This window comes from Canis lupus, chromosome 7, assembly GCF_011100685.1.
Source record: "Canis lupus familiaris isolate Mischka breed German Shepherd chromosome 7, alternate assembly UU_Cfam_GSD_1.0, whole genome shotgun sequence".
Lineage (NCBI taxonomy): Eukaryota > Metazoa > Chordata > Mammalia > Carnivora > Canidae > Canis > Canis lupus.
Window position 1 is genome coordinate 64,081,714 of NC_049228.1, and position 17,148 is coordinate 64,098,861.

At 37.8% G+C, this 17,148-nt stretch overlaps 1 protein-coding gene across 4 annotated transcripts in view; it reads left to right on the top strand.

The window, feature by feature from the left end:
* Positions 1-17,148, top strand: part of OSBPL1A (oxysterol binding protein like 1A) — a 227,702-nt gene that overhangs the window by 38,115 nt on the left and 172,439 nt on the right. The gene's annotated exons all lie outside the window — the stretch shown is intronic.

Here is a 17,148-nt window from a genome sequence, read left to right on the forward strand (position 1 = left end):
TGCTTCCTTCTCTGTTTTGAGAAGTGCAAGATGGTATAATTTGTTTTTTACTTTGGAGACACTGTCCTGGCATTACCCAGACCACTGAACCCTTAAAAACAATATGGCATTGTCCCTGAATTCTTCCTAAGATTTATTTCCCACTCCCTGGAGCATTATATCTTAGCAAGGCTTTCAACATTCTAGTCTCTTCTTGTTCATCTGGTTTTATTAATATGTCATTGGTAAGATAGACCACTGTGATGGTCTGTAGGATGAACAAATGGCTCTGAGGCAAAACTGTAAATGTATACTTTGTCTATGAGAATATAAAGTGGTTTTGATCATTTTTTCCTAATCGGGAAAGAGTACACATAATGTCAAATTAGTTGCTATACCATGTCCTTAGGTAATATTAACTTGCTTGGAAAAGATAGCATGCTTTGCAGAGTGGCTATAATTGGGGCTATTTGAATTTATGGAAATCCTCGGTCTTCCTCCATATTCCATCTGGTTTTTGCAGTGTTAGACTGATGAATTAAATGGAAATAGTCTAAGAACCATCACTCCTACATTCTGAGGGTTTTTTTGTTTGTTTGTAGGCTCCATGCCCAGTGTGGAGTCCAGTATGGGACTTGAACTCACAACGCTGAGATTAAGACCTGAGCTGTGATCAAGAGTTGCACTTAACTGACTGAACCATCCAGATGCCCCTGCATTCTGAGGTTTTCAAGGATGGCACTGATCCAACCCATATAAGATACTAGTTTTAATTTATCTGGGCCAGGGGGCAAGGGAGGACAATTTCAGAGCCCTCCTTCTGGCCCTTAGACACCCAGGAATCCACACGAAACTGCCAACAACTTAGTGTGTCTGTTCCAATTGTGTATTCATGGACTGGGGAAGTGATTCCTGGATGTGATTGTGGACCTGCATGTACCATGAGCCAGACCTGAGCCAAGGTCTCATTTATTACCTTGTCCTCATGTATGCCCCCTTTCTAAAAGAGGGGCCAGATGGCACTTGGGGTCTCTCGGCATCAGTGTCAACTTGGACATTAGACCTAACAGTTCCTGAAATGTTTGGATATTCCCCTTTCCCCGGTGTAGCTACCTGGGTTTCATTAGTCCCTTTGGGAATAGTCTAGGAAATTGATGGCTTTGTACGTTTGATTTGGTGTTGCAAAATCTTTCCTTCCAGAATCTGGTCTCTCCTTTAATAGTTTTCAGTCCAAAATTGATTCAGGTCCAGAAACCGGACAAGGTGTCATGACTTCTTCAGAGACCGTCTTCAGCTTCTAACCATTCATCATTGACTTTTTTGACAGTACAAATTGAGTTTTTAACTTGGATGATTCCTAGCAGCATAACCAAAGCAGTGGCCCCTTACAAGTGTCAAAATGCCAGATACGCCTTTGCAGACAGAAGATTTTAAATAAGTGGACTTGCTAGACTGAACATAGTACATAAGATCATATTTTTTATTTTTGCCATATTTTTTATTATTTATTGTGCCAGATTTTTAATTTTTGTGCCTGGAAGGGCCTAGAGGATACATCATTCACCAAAGCAGGAAGAAATGACTGGTGAATAAGGCACCAACATCATTAAGACCCTTATTAAGGTTTGTCTTCTAAAGTCTAGGGCTTCCAGGAAATGACACTGCAGCCCTGATTCACCAATAGCAGTGGGGTATGCAGGGGATGTGTATCATAGGACCCTGAAATAGTAGAGGCTTGGAGATGGCACCTCCACCTCAGAAGCCAGGTGGAAGCAATTACAGTAAGTAAGGACTGTAGCAAGTTCAGCAGGGTAAGATCGGGAGGACTGGCCTGCAGAGAGTTACAGAAATGGCTAACAAAATGGCATTCCTGAGGGCAAGTCACATGGGCATATGACAGCAGATACTACTTCTGTCATCTATTATGATTTTGTTTTGTTTTGTTTTGTTTTATACTCTTTTGATGGATTGAGAAGGTATCATGTCTTACCAATTCTTCAGTAGCTTATTACACATTCTTTAGACTTGGTATCACCCCATAGCCACTGGGTGCTCAGTTCTGTTTCTTCTTTTTTCAGACCCATTCCTCTCCCTCTCTTCAGTTTTTCCTCTTAGGTCAGTAGAGGTTAGCCAAATACTGTCTTCAAGTTTCTTATCTTTCTTGGCCAGTGTGCTCCCTGATGTCTACTGATGTCATTGAAGCATTCTTTATTTCTGTTACTAATGATTTTTATTTGTAGCATTTTCCTCTAACTCTTTATAGTTTCCACTTCAGTTGAAATTCTCTCATTATGTATGTAGTCCACCATTTCAACTAGACCTTTTAATGTAATAATCATAGTTACTTTAAATTCTGTGTCTGATCATTTCAGACACAGAATTTAATTTTGGTCATTTCTGTGTCATCCTGTTGATTGCTTTGTCTCTTGACAGTGGATCGTTTTTTTTCTGTTTTGTGTGTGTGTCTGGTAATTTTTATTGGAATGTTAAACTGTGTGTAAGCTAGTAGAGACAGGTAAATAGTTTGGGCTTGGAAATGGGCATACGTCTTAGTGTGGGAGGTTGGATCAGTCTAGCCTGGAGCACATCTGAGCTTGGGTTTTGTTGTTGCCATGGTTACCTTATGTGTACCAATGGCTTCAGATTTCTATTTCCAAATTTGGTATTGCCTCCATGTATGTTGTAGGCTGATTTTTCTGGAGAGTTTTTTTTTTTTTTTTTTTTTTCCCTTGATGTTCCTACTTCACTCTAAGCTTGAGGCCTTCCTAGCATGCCTTGTCCCTCAGAGAGCATTTCTCTCCATGCTGTTGCCTCTCCCTCATTAATTGACTACTCTTGCTTGTTCTCAGTACTTGGTAGTCTTGGGGTGAGAGGAGGGGGCAGAGTGAGTTGCAATTGTCCTGGTGGAGCCTATACATCTTAGGCCTTTTGTCCCTGTGTAAGGGACAGGAGTTTCTTAGATAGTTCTTTATCAGTGATCCTGCTCCTCCAGTAATAGGAGACCTTTAATGTATGGATCCTTGATTGTTTCCTGTCTCTCTCCTTGGTTGAAAGGGTCTTCACTGTGCCTTGTGGATGAAAGATTTGCTGCCTTTTCACAGCAGTGATACTTTTAAAGGAATAACATAAGGCAGAAAGGCTTGCCTCAGGCTTTATAAGCCTTCTCTGCAGCAGTGGTAGCTCCCTCCTCTGTGCCTGCATCATCAAGGGTAAGGCTTTCTCTGATCACCTGCCGGAATCCCCATCCCCTGCCTTTTTTTTTTTTTTTTTTAAGCACCAGGTGGAGGCCCATGGAGAAGAGTCTGCAGGTGGATAGGAGTTTCCCTTATACCTGTGGTTCGTAGAGGTTCTATATCCTTATGTTAGTGTTTCAGCAGGTAGCAATTCATTGAAATTTGCAGCTCAGTTCCTTTATCTGCTTGTTTGGCAGCCCCTGTCTTACACTCATACCTACCATGGGTGAGCAAGTGCTTACTTGAGGGCAGTTTCCTTAGATTTCAGACTATAGGCATATCTCAAAGATATTGCAGGTTTGTTGCCAGATAACTTCAATAAAGCAAATATTAAAACAGAGTTAAGTCAAATGAACTTTTTCGTATCCTAGTGCATATAAAATTTATGTTTATACTATAGTCTATTAAGTGTGCAGAAGCATTAGGTCTAATAAAACAATGTATATACCATAATTAAAAATTCTGTATTGCTAAAAAAAGGTTGTCATCTGAGCTTTTAGTGACTCATAATCTCTTTGCTGGGGGAGGATCCCACCTCCATGCTGATGGTGATTGATGAAGATTGGAATGGCTTTAGCAGTTTGTTTGAATAGGAGAAAATGAAATTTGCCACATAGATTAATTCTTTCTTTCACAGACCATTTCTCTGTGCATGTGATGCTGTTTGATAGCTTTTTACCCACAGTAGAACTTCTTTCAAAATCCTCTCAAACCCTGCCATCAGCTAAGTTTATGTAGTGTTTTAGATCATTTGTTGTCACTTCAGTCTTCATAGCATCTTCCCCGGGAGTAGATTCTATCTCAAGAAACTGCTTTCTTTGCTCATTCATAAGAAGAAACTCCTCATCTTTGAAATCTCTATCATGAAATTGCAGCAGTGCAGTCTCCCTTCTGATTCTAGTTCTTTTGCTGTTTCTGCCACAACTGCAGGGACTTCCTCCAGTCTGAAACCCCTTGAAGTCACCCATGAGGTTGGAATCAACTTCTTCCAAACTCCTATTAATGCTGATAGTATTTTGGCTGGTGCTTTTGAATCTCAAATGCTCTAAATGGCATCTAGAGTGGTGATTCCTTTCCAGAAAGTTTTCAATTTACTTTGTTCAGATCCATCAGAGGAATGAATCACTGTGGCAGCTAGGGCCTTAAGAAATGTATTTTTTTTAGTCCTAAGACTTAAAGTTGAAATTACTCCTTGATCTATGGGCTCAATAGATGTTATGTTAGCAGGCATGAAAACAATCTTAATTTTATTGTACATCCCCATCAAAGCTCTTGGGTAACCAGGTGCATTGTTAATAGGCAGTAGTATTTTGGGAAGAATCTTTTTTTCTGAGCAGTAGGTCTCAACAGTGGACTTAAAATATTTAGTCAGCCATTTGTAAAATAATATGCTGTCATCTAGGCTTTGTTGTTTTGTTTGTAGAGCAAATATCAAAACAGAGATTTAGCATAATTCCTATGGGCCCTAGGATTTTCAGAGTGGTCAATGACATTGGCTTCAGTTTAAGTCACCAGCTGCATTAGCCCCTAACAAGAGAGCCAGCCTGTCCTCTGGAGCTTTGAAGCCAGGCATTGACTTCTTTCTACCTGTGAAAGTCTAGATGGCATCTTCTTCCAAAACAAGGCTGTTTCATCTAGGTTAGAAATCAGTTGTTTAGTATAACCACTCATTAGTGACCTTAGCTAGAGCTTCTGGAACACTGGCTGCAGCTTCTCTCTCAGCACTTGCTGCTCCACCTTGTACTATGATGTCATGGAGACGGCTTCTTAAACCTTATGAACTCCCCTCTGCCAGCTTCAGACTTTTCTCCTGTAGCTTCCTCACCTCTCTCAGCCTTCATAGAATTGAAGAGAGCCAGGGCCTTGCTCTGGATTAGGCTTCAGTTTAAGGGATGTTGTGGCTGATTTGATCATCTGTTTAGACCACTCAGACTTGTCTCTGTCTCAGCAATAAGGCTGTTTCATTTTCTATTACTGTATGTTCATTGAAGTAACACTTTTAATTTCCTTCAAGAACTTTTCCTTTGTACTAACTACTTGGCTGTTTGGCCCAAGAGCCTAACTTTCAGCCTATCCAAGCTGTGGACATGTCTTCCTCATTAAGTTTAATTATTTCTGACCTTTGATTTAAAGAGAGAGGTGCGTGACTCTTTCACTTGAGTGAACCTTTAAGGGTCATTGTAGAGTTACTAACTTCAATATTGTCTAACTTTAATACTGTGTCTCAGGGACTAAGGAGGAGGCCCCAGGAGGAAGAGATGGGGAGTGGTTGATCCCTGGAGCCATCAAAATACACATAACATTTATTGATAAGTTTGCTGTCTTCCGTGGGCATGGTTCATGGTATCCCAAAACAATAACAATAGTAATGTTAAAGATTAGTGATCACAGATCATTATAACAAATATAATAATAGTGAAGAGGTTTGGGCACCTGGGTGGCTCAGTGGTTGAGTGTCTGCCTTTGGCTCAGGTCATGATCCCGGGGTCGTGGGATTGAGTCCTGCATCAGGTTCCCTGCAGGGAGCCTGCTTCTCTCTCTGCCTCATGCTCTGTGTTTCTCTCATGACTAAATAAAATCTTAAAAAAAAGTGAAAAGTTTTTGAAATAATGTGAGAATTAGCAAAATGTGACACAGAAACATGAAGTAATCTAATGCTGTTAGAAAAATGGTTCTGATGGACTTGTTGGATGCAGGGTTGCTGTGAACCTTCAACTTGTGTGAAAAAACAACAAAAAACATGATCTGCAGTTGGTTGTCATGCCATCTCAGTTGCCTGGGTTCAGGCGAAGTAATCATTTTGTAGATGATCTGTTTTTTCCTCTTTTTAAAAAATTTTATTTGAAGGAGGGTGAATGCACTTTCCAGCTTTCTAAATTCCAGGTGGAATGTGCAGGTCCCAGTTAATTTATGAAACAGTCTTTTCTTGTGGCAACTTCAGAGACTGTGATACCTAAGTGTTAAGTCGATCGTGTGTCTGTGCCTTACATGTAGCAGTTAATGTTTAGCATGTCTTAGCAGTCTTTAAGGGGCACTTGGGAAGTCAGTCAGTTATGCATCCCACTCTTAGTTTTGTCTCAGGTCATGATCTCAGGGTTGTGGGATCGAGCCCCATGTTGGGCTCTGTGCTCAGCATGGAGTTTGCTTGAGATTCTTTCTCTCTCTCTCTTCAGTCAATCAATCAATCAATCAATCTTCTTTCTTAAAAAGGCAAAAAAAAAAAAACTTTAAGATTTTACTTTGTGTGTGGCCTCTTAAAAAAAAATCTACATGTGACTGTGCATGTGTATTTCTATTCAGTTTTATCTTTTTGGAATTCCAGGTTACCTTATAGATAAAAGACTTTCATGATTAATTTTGTACTAATTTTTTGATTTTTTTTTTTTACCTATATTCTCTTAGTTATTTATTCCACTCCTGTTTTTTGAAAGTGATTGTCAAATCCACCATCTAGTCTTTCTATTGAATATTTAATTTGTTGTTAATTTTATTTTATTTTTTTATTTATTTATGATAGTCAGAGAGAGAGAGAGAGAGAGGCAGAGACATAGGCAGAGGGAGAAGCAGGCTCCATGCACCGGGAGCCTGATGTGGGATTCGATCCCGGGTCTCCAGGATCGTGCCCTGGGCCAAAGGCAGGCGCCAAACCGCTGCGCTACCCAGGGATCCCCTGTTGTTAATTTTAAAGAATATTTTTCTCTGAATATTCTTTTTTGTAGTCTTTATTTCTTAACAAGGAAATAATCTCATTTTCTGAGGATATTATGGGTTTTTTAAAGGTTTTCTCCATTTTTGTCTCAAGTTTTTTTTTTTTTTTTTTCCTCTGTCTCGGTCTTAGTCGTTTGTGTGCTGATCAGATCTCAAATCTCAAGTTGTAATGGGCTATCGATTCATGTTTAAGAGTGACATTTCTCAAAACTTGTAGAGATTCAGTAAGCATGAGTAATACTTGCTCACTTGTGGGCTTCATTGTAGGTTGAAGTTTGTTGAACTTGTATAGTAGATTGGTATGTCTTTGTACCTTTTTCATGATTTCATGTAACTGTATAACATGTACAGACCTTTGTGCTTCACATTTCCCATCTTTGTTTTTAATTTTTCTTGAAGATTTTATTTATTTAAGAGATAGAGTGTGTGTGCCAGAGAGCACAAGCAGGGAGAACAGCAGAAGGAGAGGGAGAAGCAGAGAGCCTAATGTGGGGCTCGACCCTGGGACCATGACCTGAGCTGAAGGCAGATGCTTAACTGACTGAGCCACCCAGGCACCCCAGATTTCCCATCTTTGAAAAGAGGTGTTATAATAGTATCTATCTCCTAGGATTTTTGTGAAAATTTAAATGAGTTAATAAAAGTAAAACTTTTAGAACAGTGTCTGTTACATAATTACATAGTAAATGTTAATTGAATATTGGGTATCATTATATCTTTCATTTGTTTAGAAATAATTGTCTTTTTAAATACCAAATCTAGCCTTAAATTTGCTCTTATTATGATCATAGGAAGTCATGCATCATTTTTCAGATGTACCTCTGTTGATGTTTTTTAGTAAAAATTTGGATTTTGAGGAATACTTTATTTGCCTAAGTATGGGAAATTGTTTCCATGTGTATGGATATTGGATAATTAAAACTTACCCTTTTAAGTCCCTAGCTTTTAAAAAGTAGAACTTTTTTTTTTTTAAAATGAGGTATAACTGGAGTGCCTGGCTAATTCAATCAGTGGAACATGCGACTCTTAATCTTGGGGTTGTGAGTTCAAGTCCTATGTTGGGTGTAGAGATTACTTAAAATCTTTTTTAAAAAATGAGGTATAATTGATTTGTAACATGCTAATTTCAGATGTACATTATATAAGGTTCATTATGTATTGCATAATCACAATAAGTATATAGTTAACATCTGTCACCATACAGTTACATTTTTTTTTCTTGTAAGAACTTTTAAGGTCTTTTAGCAACTTTCACATATTCAGTACAGTATTAACTATTAGCCACCATGCTGTACTTTACATCCCAATTACTTATTTACTTTATAACTGGAAATTTTGTACCTTTTGATCACCTTTGCTCATTTTGCCCATCCCCTATCCCCTGAATTGGGCAGTCATTAGTCTGTTCTATGAGTTTCATTTTGTTTTTAGATTTCTGTAAGTAACATAAAGTATTTGTTTTTTTTTTTTTTTCTGTGACTTACTCCCTTAGCATAATGTCCTTGTGTTCCATCCATGTTTTTGCAAATAGCAACATCCCTTTCTTTTTAATGGCTGGATATTATTCCATTTTATGTATATACTACAATTCCTTTATCCATCCATCCATTGATGGACATTTAGGTTGTTTCCCTATCTCGGCTATTGTAAATAATGCTGCAGTGAATGTTAGGTATGCTGATTTTTTTTTTTTTTTTTAGTTAGTATTTTTGCTTTCTACGGAAATACCCAGAATAAATATCCAGAAGTGCAATTGCCTGATCATATGGTAGTTCTATTTTTAATTTTTTGAGGAACTTCCATACTATTTTCCTTAGCTGTACCAGTTCACATTCCCACCAACAGTGCACACAAATTCCCTTTTTTCCCCTACATCATCACCAACACTTGTTATTTTGGTAACTATAATTCTCAGAGGTGTGAGGTAATCTCATTGTGGTTCTGATTTATATTCACTGATGATTAGTGATGTTAAACGTCTTTTTTGTGTATGTCAACCATCTGTATGTCTTCTTTCAAAAAATGTCTATTTAAATTCTCTACTCATATATATATATATTTTTTTTAGATTTTTATTTTTGGATTGAGAGTTCCAGTAGGGGGAGGGGCAAAGGGAGAGAATCTTAAGCAGACTCCATGCTGAGCATGGAGCTCGATATGGGGCTTGATCCCATGACCCTGAGATCATGACCTGAACTGTAACCATGAGTCAGATGACTATCCAGGCACCCCCCCCTCTGCTCATCTTTTAATTGGATTGTTTTTCTACTATTGAGTTGTAGGAACTCTTTGGATATTAACTTATCAGATACATAATTTGCAGATTTTTTTTTCCCATTCAGTAGGTTCCCTTTTCATTTTGTGGATGGTTTATTTTGCTGTGCAGAAGCTTTTTTTTTTTTTTTTTTTTAACTTTTCATTTTTAATTTTTTACTTTTGGGGTCAAATCTAAAAAATCACTGCCAAGACATGTTAGGGAGATTACCACCTATGTTTCCTTCTAGGAGTTTAATGGTTTCTGGGTGGGAGCTAGTTTTTGTGTATAGTGTGATATGGTGGTCCAGTTTCATTCTTTTGCATGTGACTGTCCAGTTTTCCCAGCACCGTTTATTGAAGAGACTGTCCTTTCCCCATTGTGTGTTCTTGGCTCCTTTGTTATAAATTGGCCATACATGCATGGCATATTTTTTGATAGCTATATTTGAAATATTATAACACATCTCCCTGCTTTCTCTAATACAGTGTATCCACATAATGAAGCCCCTCTCCCCATAAAATATTCTGCTATTTTCCTTAGAATTATATTGAAGTTACAGCTCATTATTGAAGTAGGTTTCTTGAACTTCTGAATTCTAAGAGTTCAATGAGCATAATTTATGGAAGTTAATTCTTTTTTCTAACTTTGAAACATGAAATCTATGTTGAGATTGCTTTACAAGACGTAAAATTTTCATGTGGAATTTCTGTTAAAAGTAGACTTTTTTTTAAAGGGAGAGGGTGGGAGGGACAGAGGGGGAAGGAAAGGGAATTCCAAGCAGGCTTTATGCCCAGTGCAGAGCCAGAGATGGGGTCCAGTCTTAGAACTGTGAGATCATGACCTGAGCTGAAATCAAGAGTTGGACACTTAAACAACCAAGCCACTCAGGCGCCCCTGAAGTAGATTAGTTTTACAGGAAGAAAAATAGCTTTAGCAATCAACATGGGAATGGTCATAGCATACTACTACTCATAGTAGCCCAAAGGTGGATGCAGACTAAATATTTGTTAAATCTTTAAGGGATACATAGAATGTGGTATACCCATATGGTTGGAGTCTTACTCAGCAGCAGGAAGGAATAGAGTACTGATACATGCTGCAGCACTAAGGAACCTTGGAAATGTGCTGAGTGAAAGAAGCCAGACACAAAAGGCTGCCACATATTGAATAATTCTATTTGTAGAAATACTCTGAATAGGCAAATCTATAGAAGCAGAAGGTAGATTAGTGGTTGCCAGAGGTTTAGGGAAAAGAGGTTTGGGGAGTGGTTAATGGGTAAGATTTCTTTCTGGGATGATAAAATATTCTGAAATGAGCTAGTGATGATGGTACACAACTCTGAATATACTAAAAGCCACAGAATTGTGCACTTTAAAAGGGTGAAATTTATAGTATGTGAATTATGTCCTGAAGCTGTTATTTAAAAAAACAACCTGGGTATGGAAGTTTTTCAAGTGTTTCATCTGAGTTAGATGAGTTGTCTGATGAGCGCATAATAATGGTGCAGTGAGGGACTTCTCGGTGGCTCAGTGGTTGAGCCTCTGCCTGTGGCTTAGGTCATGATCATGGGGTCCTAGGATTGAGTCCTGCATTGGGTTCCTGGCAGGGAGCCTGCTTCTCCTTCTGCCTATGTCTCTGCTTCTCTGTGTGTCCCATGAAAGAATAAAAACAATCTTGAAAAAAAAAAAAAAAGGTACAGTGAGGGAATGACAGTTTGCAGAGCAGAGTGAATTAGGGCAGTTTAGGGGTGTGGTTCACAGTTATGTTAATTTTGTTTTGCTCTAACCTTTGTACTAGTAGACCTAACATACAATGTGGTGCCTATTTTTTTTTTAAAGAAGGAAAAAGACAGGGTATCAGACTAAAAGTAAATACTCCTCTTCTTAATGGGTAAATGCTACTTGAGGCAGGGTTGGAAGGGTACCTTCTCTGAGCAAGATGCATGTTTTAGTTCTGAATTTTAAAGAATATTATTAAAATGTATCTACTTTTCCTTTATCAACTTCCTTAGCACTTGATTATTTTGATTCTTTATAGTCTTTGTCCTGGCTCTCCTCATGAACAGATAGTTTTCTTAAAGGTCATCAGTGGTTTACTATTTTGAAGGCTTTCTGTTTTCAGTTTTTCTGTACCTATATTCTAACAAAGGTGATCACTTATCTGGGAGAAGATGTACGGTCTTGTTGCATATCTGGCTATGGTTCCTGTCTTTTTTCCTTTATCCTTCATTATGGGTATTCCTCTGACTTTTTTTTTCTTTTAAACCATCCTTCCCTTTTCCCTTGAAACTTTCCCCATAACAAAACCCATGTGCTTTTATAGCTTTATTATTTTCCCTGGAAGATTATGTAGAAATTTGTGTTTTGACCTCCCGCTTCTCTCCAGGCATCCACATCCTCTGTTGTGCTGCATGGTGGGCACACTTACCTGCCCTCAGGTTATCTTGAAATTTCATGTTTCTAAAGTGATACTCTTCTTCCTCTACATATGCTCCTTATACAGTATTTGAGTTGGTCATTGAAATACATTTTACTTTAAATCCTCCTTTTTGCTGTCTCCACTTGAGAACAAACTCCCTACTTTTTACCTGGACTGTGTCTCTGATTTTCTAATCTCTCCAATTTTCTAATTTTGTAGTTAGAATTTAATTCTACCCTGTGCAGGGATTCCCAGTCAGTATCCTAAAGTCAGCTCTGATTTGGGGATCCCTTTGCTATTCATTATCTAAGTTGGTTTCCTTCTTGTGGAGGGTCTTGCATAATGGTGAGAGCTTCAGCATGGTAAGTGAATAACAAGAGTGTGGAGAGCCATGGAAGGCTCAGAAGAGAACCACATCTTCAGCCGATGGAAGGCGTGCCTCTGAGGAGGAAGTGGATGGAGCCAGACTTCCATAGAGCACCACTGACTACGCAGGACTGGATTAGGAATTCCAGATCCTGGGAGATGAAGAGAAAGATGACAACTCATTGGTTACCATCTGGACAAAGTGGTTAAGAAGTCAGGATGGTCTTTAATTTTGGCATAGAGAAGCATAGTTAGGCTTACTTTTTTTCCTGAACATAAGAATAATGATCCTGCAACAGACTCTTAAAATTAAAAAACCTCTTCTACTCAAAAAGGCATTAAAAATCAGCACCGACCTAGCCGTTGGGATGTTTCATTGATGTCCCTGGATTAGAAATTCAGCCACTGGTCTCTTAAAATGCCTTCTATTTTCTAATTCTGTTTTGGGGAATAACAGCCTTTTCTAACATCATTTCTGCCTGAAAGCTTGTATTCCTTACCTGAGGGCTTCTGAAAAGACAGGTTGCTGGGCCCTGTCCTCAGCATTTCTGATTCATTGGGTCTGAGATGGGGCCTGAGAATTTACATTTCTGCAGATTTCATGGGTGATGCTAATACTGCAGGTCTAGGGAAGTACACTCTGAGAACTTTTGCTCTAAGTCTTATACAGTGATCTGACGATCGTTCTAACTTGAGGTCTGATGTCATTCCTCTGAAACCTTTCAAGCATATCCCTTTACCATTCAGAGAACCTGAGCTCTCTAAAATTGTATGTAACAACTCTTCACGCTCTACATTGCCCTGTTGCTTCTGTACCCTTTTTCCATGTTATTGAAGTATATTCTTTTTCCCTAATGGTATTTCTCTGTACCTTTGCTCATACCATTCACTCTCCCTTTGGGGATTTATATCATTCAAGCTCCCTGTTAGTCTTTATAGTCTTCCTGAAGATCATATCAGGATAATTGAACTCTGTGCAGTTGCAAAAATGGCATAAGACAATTAGATGAGGTATTAAATAGGATGAGAGATAACCTTGCTTAACTGAAATGTGCTATGTGCTACCAGTTTTGAGTAATTCTAATCATTATTTAAGCAACTTTGAGATTTTATACACTATACAGTTGACCCATCTAAAGTACACAATTCAGTGATTTGGATATGTTGACAGTCTTCTACAACCATCAACACAATCCATTTTAGAACATTGTCATCACCCCAAAAAGAAACCACATAATCCTGTAACTCTGTTACCCCTCCCCCTTACCCCAGGATATTACTAATCTGTCTATCTCTATGAATTTGCCTATTCTGGACATTTCATATAAATGGAATCATAGGATACATGGTCTTCTGCAACTGGCGCTTCTTTTACTTTGTATAATATTGTCAAGATTCATGACATGGCATATATTAATACTTCATTGTTTTTTCTTGACAAAGAATATGCCATTGTATGGACATTTGACCCACTCATCAGTTGATGGACATTTGGATGGTTTCCACTTTTCAGATACTATGAATAATGCTGCTCTGAACATTTATGTGTAAGATCTTGTAGTTCATTTCATTTCTCTTGGATATATACCTAGCAGTGGAATTGCTGCATCATATAGAATCTCTGTGCTTAGTATTTTGCAGAACTGTCAAATTTTTTTCCAAAGCATCTGCACCATTTTACATTCCCACTAGCATTGTTGTGAAGGTTCCAGTTTCTTCACATCCTCACCAACACTTGTTATCATCAGCCTTCTTAATTTTAGACATTATAATAGTTACCAAATATTATCTCATTTGGTTTTTATTTGTATTTCTGTAATGCAAATGTTGTGCATCTTTTTGTATGCTTATTGGCCATTCTTTAGAGAATGTCTATTGAAGTCCTTTGCCCATTCATTTAAAATACTTTTTTAAATTTGAAGACTTAAATTTTATAGAGCAGCTTCATGTTGACATCAAAATTCAGAGGAAGATAGAGACTTCTTACATGTGCTCTATCCCTACACATGCACAGCCTCCCCCATTATCAGCATCCTCCACCAGAGTGGACCATTTGTTGCAGCTGATGAACCTGCATTTGTTACAGCCGATGAACCTGTGTTAACACAACTGCCCATAGTCCATAGTTTACCTTAGGTTCAATCCTGTTTGAATTAGGACAAATATATAATATGCGTGTATCATTATACCATTTTACAGAGTATTTCCACTGCCTCTGTGCTCTGCTTACTTATTCTTCTCCTTATCCTAGCCTCTGGCAACTACTGATCTTTTTTTATTAATGTCTCTAGTTTTGACTTTTCCAGAATGTCTTCTAGTTGGAATCATATAGTATGCAGCCTGTGCTTTTTTTAATCAGATTGGGTTTTTTTGTTGAGTTTTAGCGGTCATTTATATATCCTGGATATACATTTATCAGATATATGATTTGCAAATATTTTCTTCTATTCTCTGGATTACCTTTTCACTCTCTTGGTGTATACCCTTTGAGGTACAAGGTTTTAAATTTTAATATAGTTCAGTTTCTTTTTTTTTTTTTGCCTGTACTTTTGGTAGCATAGCCAAAAAAAAAAAAAAATCATTATAGAATCCAATGTCTCGAAACTTTGTTGCTGTTTTCTTTTAGGATGTTTATTGTTTTAGATCTTACATTTAGGTCTTGGTCCATTTTGCTTTAATTTTTGTATATGGGGTAATGCACAAATCTGACTCCTTCCTTTCTTTTTTTTTTGCTTGGTGGATATCCAGTTTTCTCAGCACCATTTGTTGGAATTTTTCCTTTAGAATGGTCTTGGCACCCTTATTGAAAATCATTTTACCATATATGTGAGAGTTTATTTCTGGACACTCTTATTATGTTCCATTGGTTTATGTGTCTTTATGCCATTACCACAGTTTTGATTACTATAGCTTTGAGCTAAGTTTTGAAATTAGGCAGTGTGAGATCTTCATCTTATCTACCCTCCCCCCCCCCCCCCCCCCCCCCGGCAAGTACTGATTGGCTTTTTAGGGTCCCTTGAGATTCCATAGGAATTGAAAGGTATTGCAATGAATTTATAGATTGTTTTGGGTGGTTTGCACATCTTAATATAAGTTTTAAATCTTACTACCTGTGTGCACTAGCTGCCTTGCATTTATGCTGTTTTTAATTCCCTTCAGCCGTGTCTTAAAGGTTTAGGGTCCAAGTCTTTTTGCCTTCATGGTTGAGTTTATTGCTAAGCATTTTATTTCTTTTGATGCCACTGTAAATGGAATTGTTTTTCTTAGTTTTCCAATTATTCATTTTATCTTTGCCTTTTTTTTAAATTTTTATTTTATTTTATTTTATTTATTTATGATAGTCATACAGAGAGAGAGAGAGAGAGGGAGGCAGAGACATAGGCAGAGGGAGAAGCAGGCTCCATGCACCGGGAGCCCGACGTGGGATTCGATCCCGGGTCTCCAGGATCGCGCCCTGGGCCAAAGGCAGGTGCCAAACCGCTGCGCCACCCAGGGATCCCTCTTTGCCTATTTTTAAATTGGATTGTCTTTTTATTGAGTTGTAAAAGTGTTTTATTCTGGATACAAGTCCTCTATCTGATATATGATTTATAAATATTTTCTATCACTCTGTAGGTTGTTTTACATTCTTTTCTAGTACAAAAACACTTCCCCCAAAATGCTACCCTTAAGATGATAGGAAATGCTAAGATTTTATTAGAATTCATTTTATTAAAATATTAGACAATCATTTTTCTATTTTTAAATGTAATATATTTTATAGAATAGTAGTTAGCTGTATTATAATAATGTATTATATAGACAACTACATAAATACTATATCCTGGAAAATACATGATATATTGGAAAATGGGGGTATCACACAAGCAACTGTCATATAAGCAAAATTATATTTAAAAAAACAGCTTCAGGGGGATCCCTGGATGGCTCAGTGGTTTAGCGCCTGCCTTTGGCCCAGGGCGTGATCCTGGAGTCCCGGGATCGAGTCCCGTGTTGGGCTCCCGGCATGGGGCCTGCTTCTCCCTCTGCCTGTGTCTCTGTCTCTGTCTCTCTCTCTCTCTCTGTGTCTATCATGAATAAATAAATAAATCTTTTTTTTTTTTTTTTTTTAAACAGCTTCAGGGGAGCCTGGGTGGCTCTGTCCGGATCTGAATCTTGGTTTCGTCTCAGGCCATGATTTCTCATGGGTTGTGAGATTGAGTTCCACATCGGGCTCCAGATTCCATGGGGGAGTCTGCTTGAAGATTTTCTCCTTCTGCCCCTCCCTCAACTCACGCTTTCTCTCTCTCCCTCTCTCTCTCTTTTTCTCTCAAATGAATAAATATTTTTTAAAAAAGTCTCAAACTTATGCATAAGAAAAAGGATTACAAAGAAATACACCAAAATGTTTATAGTGGTTATATAGTGACTAGGACGATGAGTATTTTGTTTTCTACTTATTTTGTGCTTTTTAGATGTATTCAAGCATTTCTTAGTACAAAAAATTTATGAAAAGAATATAGGAAATTTTTTTAACCAAAAGGAAAAATGTAACTCATGGATAAACATAACATGTAATGACACAGGATATCACTCTGTATATATCAGTGCACAATCAGCCTGACCATTAGAATAGCACTGTTTCATGTTGCCCTCATGTAGAATGAAAAAGGACATGTTGCCACCATCCTCTCTGTGGGTGCTATACATTCCAGTAACATTAAACATCAAATCTCTAATATGCTTCTGCAAATTTGCATTGTTCTGCATTTCTCCTGCCCTGTTGTATAAATGAACTGTACCAGTGGTACTGGACTTACATATGTTACCAATTAGTTTGAAATTCCTAAAAGCAGTTAACTGCTTAGAGTAAATATGAATGATGGTTTGTTGTTGAATACTTTTTAAGGAGATTGCTTCATTACAAGCCATTCCTTTGGTAGTGTATCCTATCAGTCTATATCAATCACATTAGAAGATGATGTTCTGTATCTTATACACGTCAATTAAAAACCTAGGTCTGTGGGGCAGTTTTTTTTTTTTTCCCCAACAGGGGTTATATGAATAATGTTAAATGAATGTGTTACCTGCTATAATTTTAACAATGGCTTTGTTAACTTATACACTTAGTTTAACCACATGAATCAATTTGGTAGAACAATCAGATGATTACTTAAAAAATCAGTTATAGAAGTTTGTGTCAGATGT